Source organism: Conger conger, chromosome 11, assembly GCF_963514075.1.
Source record: "Conger conger chromosome 11, fConCon1.1, whole genome shotgun sequence".
NCBI lineage: Eukaryota > Metazoa > Chordata > Actinopteri > Anguilliformes > Congridae > Conger > Conger conger.
The window spans coordinates 26,077,258-26,086,975 of record NC_083770.1 but is presented as its reverse complement, the minus strand read 5'-3'; positions in this window follow the sequence as shown (position 1 = coordinate 26,086,975).

The window sequence follows — 9,718 nt, the reverse complement described above, 5'->3', positions numbered from 1 at the left end:
ATACATGTGTGTGCACCACTTTTGCGCATTTACACGTTTTGTCCCATTCAAATAACCATGTTTTTCTTGAAACAGTTGATATTCCTTTAGAAAGCTACGCTGTAGCCTCTAAGTGGTGTATTTTTTCACAAGCATCAACAGGAATATAATCTCTTTGAGACATGAATGAACACAATGTTTGGTGGAGACTGGGGAGCTAATCTAATTCCCTTTGATTAAAAACACTGAAGACACTCAATGTCCAAACAAATGAAGGGAAGTAATGTTGGAACACAATGAATGTAATTAGAAAATCAAGTATGTAGGCGTTATAAACTCTCAAGTGTGTCAGAAAATGTATATTTTTTTATAATTAAGTGTATTTTATTAAATACAACATGACAATTCATTATGTATATGCCTTTAATATTTACTGAATGTTTTGAATTTATTGGAATGTCACAAAGGTAATTTCCATGCATTTCCATTATATTCTTAATTGGAAACTTGAGATCTATCACAGCTGACCCTAACCCCCCCCCCCCCCCTCTTAATTTCACAAACTTCTTTCCAATGGAAAAGCAGTAGTTGCTTGAATTCCTCACCCGTTGACAGTGTATTGCAATTCTGACAGAACAAAACTCAGGCCTTAGTGATTGTTACCATAGCATCCTATTACAAAGTCTGACTTCACTTCTGGTTTGAAATGATTTCCTTTAGCTTATCTCTGTGCATTCAGTAATTAATCACTTAACCCTGCTGAAGTCTTGTTCAGTCATGGAACAGAGAAAGAAGGGCTGCACTTTTCTGAACTCATAAAATCTGAGCAAATTTTGTCCAGTTATTTATTTCTGTTGCTAAAAAAGACAAATTGCATGGATGTAGGCCAATGGAACATTGGAATGAAACCACAATTCTGGGTGTCTGTGTATGTGTGCGTGTGTGCATGTGTTTGTGCTTGTGCAAGTGCCCTGGATGGTTCAGGTCAAGGAGACGTGGGGAACACAAAACAGAACAAACAATCAAATAAACAAAAATCCCTACGAACATACCACCTCATCAGCTTTAGTAACTCTGGTGATACTGAGCTTTCATGTCTAAGAAATCAAATTAGCAGGAGCTTAACCTTTTTTTTGGCCATGCACAACCCTACAAAACCAAGGACACAGGACTGGCTTCGATAAGGGTGAAAAGAAACACTACAACATCTTGTTTTGTTTAAGAAATTGAAGCACTTAACCAATTTAATAGCTTTTTATCTTTTATGTAGCCACTGTTTACTGGAAAATTCTTTCAGGGCATCCAGTCAGTTCCCTTCCCCATCCCTTCCACATGGGACTACAGTCACATGCATATGCGTGTGTATGCACACATATGAACACAAGTACACATAACATGCACACACAAAGCAGAAATGTTTCTGTGTGATTAACTTAAGTGGATCTCGTGCCATTTAAGCTAAAGAAAAGAACCGTCCATGTTTACTCTGTATTTCATTTTGGTGTTGTCTTGCTTTCCTTCTTAGTAGCCTATTTCAAAGAAAAACCTTTCAGATGCATTCTGAAGCACTGTTTTGCAAAGATTGCTTTGGCCATTTTTGTGGTGCTGCAACTGAAGACTTTTTTTGTTTGTTTGATCCAAGAGCACCATGATGATCCAGAAAGGTTTCAAGTCTCTGCTTGGCGACTAGTCCCCACTGGGTAAGGCCAATATGGACCAGTTTCAGTTACAACTGTGGTGACGGCTGGTTGATCTGCCCGGGGTGGTCTTCTGTCAGGAAGAGACACTGATGCGGCTGTTGGCTCATTTTGTTACACTGAGAGTTTTACGTTTCCAAAAGTGCTTTTGATCAGTACTAAGTAAATTCATCTATTACAAAGCCACTGTCTTTTATCTAGATTAGGATACCTTGTGGTGATTCAGCCTCTTTAGTTCTATCATATTACTGAAGTACAATGTACAACAAAGGAATTTATTACTATTGAAGCTGACTTTTGAAACTGATAAACTGCCATGACCCACAGCATAACTGGAATTGTAACAGAACCTGTAGTATTTTACACATAAAGACATTTCAAATGTGCCATTTTACAAAATCTAACATTTCACTGCTGAGTGTTCCAGAGCAGTAGTTGACTGTCTGACAGTCTAAGAGCACACCAGTGGCCTCTGTGTGATACTTCAGTCAAACGTCCTCATGAACTACTAACCTACATCAGAAGTCTTTCAGTCTGAATACAGGATAGACTGGATAGTTGTGAATACTTTAGTAAGTTTCCGAAATTTGTATTGATTTTGTTCTTGTTCTTTTTATTTCACATACTCACTTATTAGATAGACCTGTACACCAGGCAATCATGTGGCTGCAACTAAATGCATACAAACATGCACATTTGACATTTTACATTTTAGTCATTTGGCAGACGCTTTTAATCCAAAGCGACTTACAAGTGCATAGGTTCTACCACAAGTCAAAGCATCACATCCAGAACTAGGAAAATACACCTGGACTGCTGTTCTAAACATATAGTCGTCATCATAAGTGCAATTTTTTTTTTTTTTTTTTTTTTGGGGGGGTTAGACAGGGATAGGGGTATCAGAAAGGGGGGGCGGGGTAAATCAGGAGGGAGGACTAAGGTAGAGTTTGAAGAGGTGTGTTTTGAGTCTGCGTCGAAATAGGGGGAGGGATTCTGCTGTCCTGACAGTGGTAGGCAAGTCATTCCACCACTGAGGAACCAGAACGGAAAACAGGCGTGAACGTGCAGCTCGACCGCCAGGTGCCCGTAGAGAGGGAACCGTAAGGCGACCAGAGCTGGCAGACCGGAGTGGTCTAGCTGGGGAGTAGGGAGTGATCAGGGATTGTATGTAATGTGGGGCAGTCCCCTTAGCAGCCTGAAATGCCAACACTAGGGCCTTGAATCGGATGCGTGCGGCAATAGGAAGCCAGTGGAGGCCAATGAGAAGACATGGTCAATAGGTTCAGCTGTTCAGAATGGGGAATAAATGTGATCTAAGTGATTGTTGGTGCCAGACAGGGTAGTTTGAGTATCTTAGAAACTACTGATCTCCTGGGATTTTCACACACAACAGTCTCTGGAGTTTGCAGAGAATGGTGCTAAAAACAAAACGCATTGTTGGCAAAAACGCATTGTTAAGGAGAGAGGTCAGAGGAGAATGGCTAGACTGGTCAAAGCTGAGAGGAAGGTGACAGTAACACATATAACCACACATTACAACAGTGGTATGCAGAAGAGCATCTCTGAACACACAACACATGAAACCTCTCAGTGGATAGGCTACTGCAGCAGACGACCAATAAGTCTAATAAATACCAAATAAAATGCTGACTGAGTGTATGTGTTCCACTGTGTGGAGGACGTGGATCAGGTTGAAAGGCAGGGCAAATCTGCTACAATGACAGTGTATTTACTCAAACTGTACAGCGGCACGTGGAATCTTCACATAATTTACATCAATGCGCATGCAGTCTGGCTGACTCTTACATCATGAGGTCACTTGCCCCCTGTTCCTCTTCAGATTGTTAATGATCTAGTACAGGTACGTGCCTCAGCTGCTGTCTAGCAGTTCATGTAATGTTCAAAACTAAATTAAACAAATACTTGCTGTGAGACGCTAAAAGCCAGGAAGGTAATTGAGAACAATGGTCTTACTGTCTGAAGAGTTGGGCTCTGTGTGGAGAAGACCACACACGTGCATATATGCACATGCACGTGTACACATAGCCACACACACACATACACACGCAGATACACATACACTCAAATGCACATGCGCACCCACTCACACATGCATGCACATACATACACACACACACGCACATGCATGCACACACACACAAACGCAAGCATGCAGAAACAAACAGACACATGCATATGCGCACACACACACACACACGCATGCACACAAACACACACACACTCACATGTGTGCGCACACACAAACACACATGCAGAAACGCAAGCACACAAAAAACACCTGTGTGCACTCATGAAAACATCCAACAGAGACGCTAAACATTATTCTATGACTAAGCTATGATATTTCCTACTTTATATGCACTATTTAATGTTTATACAAGTGTAACCAGTGACAGACCATAACAAAGAGCCCAACTTTTGTTTTGCAGAGGAGTCAGCCCCTGTGCACATAAATATTTAAGTGACCCACTGGATCACAGTCTTGGTATACACAGTCCACTTATAATGCTGGGTGGCCCTCCATTGTCCCAACAGCAGTTTGAGCAATGTGTGTAAACTGTAAGTCTGTTCATGTCCACTAGAGGGACTGGGCTGGATACACCGACAAACAACAGGTGATAGGTGAACGGTGAGGGAGACGCATGTAGTTTATCAAGCAAGTCCCTAAGGAGGCCATGCCATAATTTAAAGGTACCTTGCAATAGGAAACATACAACATTCCCAACATTTCTCAACACAGCTCCCTGGAAAAACAAAGATAAGTTTCTCTCAGGGATAAAATGACCAGCCAAAACCCAAGAAATACTGCAATAAAATTTCTGTCTCGTTCTTTGCTGGATTTTTGCTTTTTCCCTTTCCAACAGTCTGTGGTGCTCTGGCCAAGAACAGATCAGAGTACCAGGAACATTAAATCTCTGTTGATTTGGGAGTGTTAATAAACCAGGATATATGTCAAGAATGTGAGTAGTTAAAATAGGCCTATAGTCTATATATGACCATAAAAAATTTAGGTCAATATTAATGCAGTTTCAGTTGTGTTACTGCAGTTTAATTCTTGGGCCAATGGATTCATGTCCATTAGCCAGGGGGGTGGAATTATTGGAAGGAGGCTGCTATTTTCCTTAACAAGAGGCATTCAGCCCAAAAACAAAGTAAAACACATATTTGTTTATTTAGTAGTATATTCTAGGTATTCTTAGTAAGAATTCAGTGCTAAATGTACTTCCTCCATTTCAGCAATTAGTTCAGCCCACTTTTAGGTTTTTGGTTATGAGGGTTTCATCAGTGTTTGAGCAAGATGGCTAGCACTAGAGTCTGCGCCCTATAGCTGGCAGGCACGTGTTTATATTTGAGGACTAGATTGCAAGGCTGCGCGCATGCATACATGTTGACGGGAGAACATTTCAGTGATCAGCTGTCTGAATGAGAGTCTCTCTCAGCGCACTGTGCAGCGTGGCGTGGTGCCATGGGTCTGGACTCGGTGGAGGGGAGCTGAGAGACGCTGGGTGGAAGATAGCATGGCGCTCTGCAGTGGGCTGCCCCCCATCAGATAAGACACACCAATGCTATTAGCAGGCAGATGACTGAAAGGCCGCCTGAGCGCAGATACGAGGAGAGGAAAGGAGAGGAGAGATAATGGCGCTGCGGTACAGCCCAGCTCTGTCTGAGCGACTGACACTTTTCCTAAAGGGGCCGGAAAATGTTCAACTGCTTACGATCCCCTGTGCTCAATAATGCAGAAAATGAATCTGCCCTAAGGAATGGATAATGGATAATAAAGTCATGTCGTATTGTCCTGTATTGTTTTGTAAAGTGCTCCCGCACAGGATGCTAAGTGTTTGGCCAGTTTCATTGGCTGATGCCCCACCAATCAAGGTCTGTGCTCCTGGCCCTCAGCATTGGAATTATGGCTCTAATCCTCCCCTTCAGGGCTGGACTTATTCTGTTATAATGTGGCTTTGTGTTTTTACCCCAGTGGAGCTTTTCGCTTCATACAGAACAGCTCAGATGGCCACAGGTGAAGTCAGACAATGGGAAAAAATCACAATAAACCCCATAAATAGCGTAAAAAAAGGCAGGGCCGAGACTGCAAATGTCTGCCTTTGATAGTCCTGCGCCAATGCTCCTGATATGAAAGCAGACACTGAATGAGAGAGCAGTGCCCTTTTAATAAAGTGCAAATGCTATGAAGACATGAGTCAGAATGAGTCAGTCCCGTTTATTTAATTGAGATTAGACATTTCCGGGAGGAGTGGATCTATTCATTCAAGCAGGCCTGTGAGATTAAGTGCTCTATTCATTTATTTATCCTTTATTTTACCAGGAAAACCCCACTGAGACTCTTCTGTGAGGGGGACCTGACATAAAGCACAAAGTCAACAATCATTCTGCAGTCACTGCGTCATGGCTTACGTGTTTTAATCAGCCGTATTATTAGCATGTCAAGTTTAAGGTCTTCTGGTAGACTGATCCAGCGGAGCAGCTGAAAGCTGTCTTTCTAAGTTCAGTTGGGGGCGCCGCGTCACAAAGGTGACATTTCCAGGCCGTCAGTGGAGCAGAGAGCTGAGACCAGAAGTAAGCAGTCCAATTATTGCCTTCTAGATGAATATCCAACAGTCGACATTTAAGATTTTGTTATTATCATTACATCGCATGAATGCAACAGATATTCTTATCCCAAGTGACTTGCAATGTAGACATGGTGTAAATGCATTCACCTATTTTATATGGCCAGTTAACCTAGCTAATAATATTACCAGACCTGTGAGTATATATGCATGGTCACTAAAGCATTAATGCAAGTTAAGCATACTAATCACACGCTAATGACTATTCATTTACATGTTGATACATCATTCACCTATTCATTCCTTCTGTTACCAGGACCCATGTATGTGAATAGGGTGCACTATTCACAAAAGGTCAGGGTGTACAATTGTAGATCCTAGAGGGAAGTCCAGCAAGGCTGTGTTTAAATGTAGATGGATATTGATTGAAACCCTACCCATTACATACTACATCTGTAGTACTGAGGCAATCTATAAAACTGAAAAATAATTATCAACTAACCACCAGGTCATTTGTACAGGTAGAAATGTACAGAGCCTAACTTCTGTTATCAAGCCAAAAAAGCTAAGGTGTTTACAGTTTTGCTAAATTACTTTAATGAACAGTCCCACCTTACTGTTTGTAAATCTTGTACCACTGGTATCAGAGGGACAATGGCTCACAGCCAAACTGCCACAAATCAGTGCTGTGATACTTTATGTTGTGAGGAGAATTTAATTATTCCCAATTGTGCCACTTTCTTGAAGTCGGTTACATCTGCATTTCCACTCTTGTTAACATTGCAATTTATATTTTTGGACTGGTTTCACTGCAAAATATCATTTTCCCAGTAGACACATTTTAATTAAATCGCACGAGATTAGCATTTTAATCTCACACAGTTTGCAATTACTGCGTTTGTTTTTTATTCATTTCTTTTAAATGAAATGCAAATGAGAAAATTGTCATTTCAAGAAACACATTTTTCAATTTAATTATGCTTTTTTTTAAAAGAACGGCAGAGTCTGTCCTCCATTTGTATATTCTATTCAGACAGGTAGAAAGCAGAGGGTAGCAAATTGAGGGATCACAGTTCCAAAGGATCCATGTAGGGAGATTGAAACCCTGACGGTGTGAGCCAGCTGCCCCTCGCATGATCTGATCTGATCTTTTACAAGAACGTAAGCCATGAAGATGGTTGAAGTTTACTAAAAATAATTTGTGTAATATTACTGCAGTGCTAATCTAACTAAATACCATGCTAGATTATATATAATGACTGCACTAATAATGGTAAGGCTGCAACATTGTAGCATGATATAGCCACAAATAGATTTCCTTCAGCAACAGTGGAAAAATGGCAGTAAACATGCCACAGAGCTGGAGAGAAACTTTGGGAGCACTTTTTTTGACGGCTCCTACATAAGAGCTATATAACTCCTACATAATCCCTATACAGGGTGACATTGGCTCAAGCGGTAAGAGCAGTCATCTGGTAGTCGGAGGGTTCCCGGTTCGATCCCGTCCTGGGTGTGTTGAAGTGTCCCTGCGGAAGACACCTAGCTCCCAAATGGGGTGCCTTGGTTAGTGCCTTGCATGGCAGCCAATCGCCATTGGTGTGTGAGTGTGTGTATGAATGAGTGAATGAGAAGCATCAATTGTACAGCGCTTTAAATAAAGGCGCTATATAAATGCCAACCATTTACTATTCATCAGCACTACATAAGCCTTCACAAGCGCTAATGCCTTTATTCATTTATTGACATACAGTAAGCACTTATGAATCCTTAAGCAGTGCTTATGACTGTGCTATGTAGTTCTTACGAAGGAGTTATTAGCACTTAATATGTAGGAGCCTTCAAATAAAGTGTCATTGCAACTTTTTACATTAAAAGAATGAAGCAAGAGGAAGAGTAGTCTGACTGCCTGAGTCTCAGAGCGTGCAGAAGGAAGAACAGAGAGAAAATGAAAGGATTAGCTTTTGCTATCATTCATGTTTTCTAAGGTAATAAAGATTAGCCGGTAGTGTTAATGGATGTCTCACTCGCAGAGTGACTGGAATTGAAATAGAGAAGTACAGGCAATTTATATAAAGGGGGTTGTGTGGTGCTGGTGACAAAGAAGAGCATACATGTTACCGAAACGGAAGCACCATTTTACCGGTCGATTTGTAAAAACGACTATGTTAAACGATAAAACAAGCCTGAAAGGTGTGAAACACAGTCAGCTGATCGGGGAAACCAGGGAACCAATGAAAGCCAAGCCAATCGGTTAAGTGCCACATAATTACGGTCACAAAGAGAAATGAAAATTTTACGGACATGATAAAGTTTGATGGTGACCATTCATCCCTTCTTGGCTCATCTTTCACATACATAAATAGAAGTGAGGTGAGGCAAGAAGTGGAATATCAGCCTCCAGTAGTCCATGCAATACGTTGCTGAAGGCAGGGCTGAGACATTTGATGTCTATTTTTGTGGAACTACATATTCCACAGTATACACTATTTTCTATCAATATTAGTCAGTCAGTTAGGATTTCACATTGTGGTGGAAATCACTCATAGGAGTAGACTGCTCTTTGTTACACTACTCAATGTTGAACAGTTGACGTTAAAAGCATTGCAGAAAGCTAGCCATTTTTTAATTACGCTAAATTGTATTGTCACAGGCTTGTGCCATGACGAAGGACATTTTCCCCAAACACGCACTTCTTTTTCTTTTGTGGGCTTTGTGTTGCTATTCGAGTCTGTGTGTTTAAACAGCTAGAAGAAAAAACTTTTTATTGTATGCGTTTTTTGCGTTAAATCACCGTTGCATTTCAGGTGTTATATTAGGCCTGCTAGCATTGAAAATGCTCCATATTATACACTCAGTGGTCACTTCATTAGGTAGACCTGTGCACCAGCTTGTTAATCCAAATATTTCATCAGCAAATCATGTGGCAGCAACTAAATGCATAAAAGCATGCAGATGTAGTCAAGTGGTTCAGCTGTTTTTCACACAAAATATGTTGTTTTAACACATACATTTATTTTATTGAGAAACTACCTCTCCATTTTCGGTTCCACTGGTAAATGTGGGTGAAACCAAAGGAGTATTTTCAAGAGTGGTTCCAGTGGGAAATTCCATTCGGAGCATAGCCAGCAGGAAGGAATTTTGAAACCATGTACTTTTGATTTATTATTTACAGTTCCCAGTACCAATCTTTTAAATTTTACTTGCATGGTACCATATGTTTTGCATAATTAGTTATCATTAGTTTAATCTAGGTGGGTGGAGCTAAGGCCTTATAATGGCTCACCTGGAGCTCCTCCAGAGACTCTTTTGAGCTAACATAGGCACACCACAGCAGACTAGCTATTTTGGCCAACAAGCTTGTGTAATGCTGTTGCCTTTTGGCTGTTTTGGGCTGGGTACTGCTGTGTTTTTGTGTTTCCCTATACAGGTGGAGGGGAGCATGCATTCCGTTGC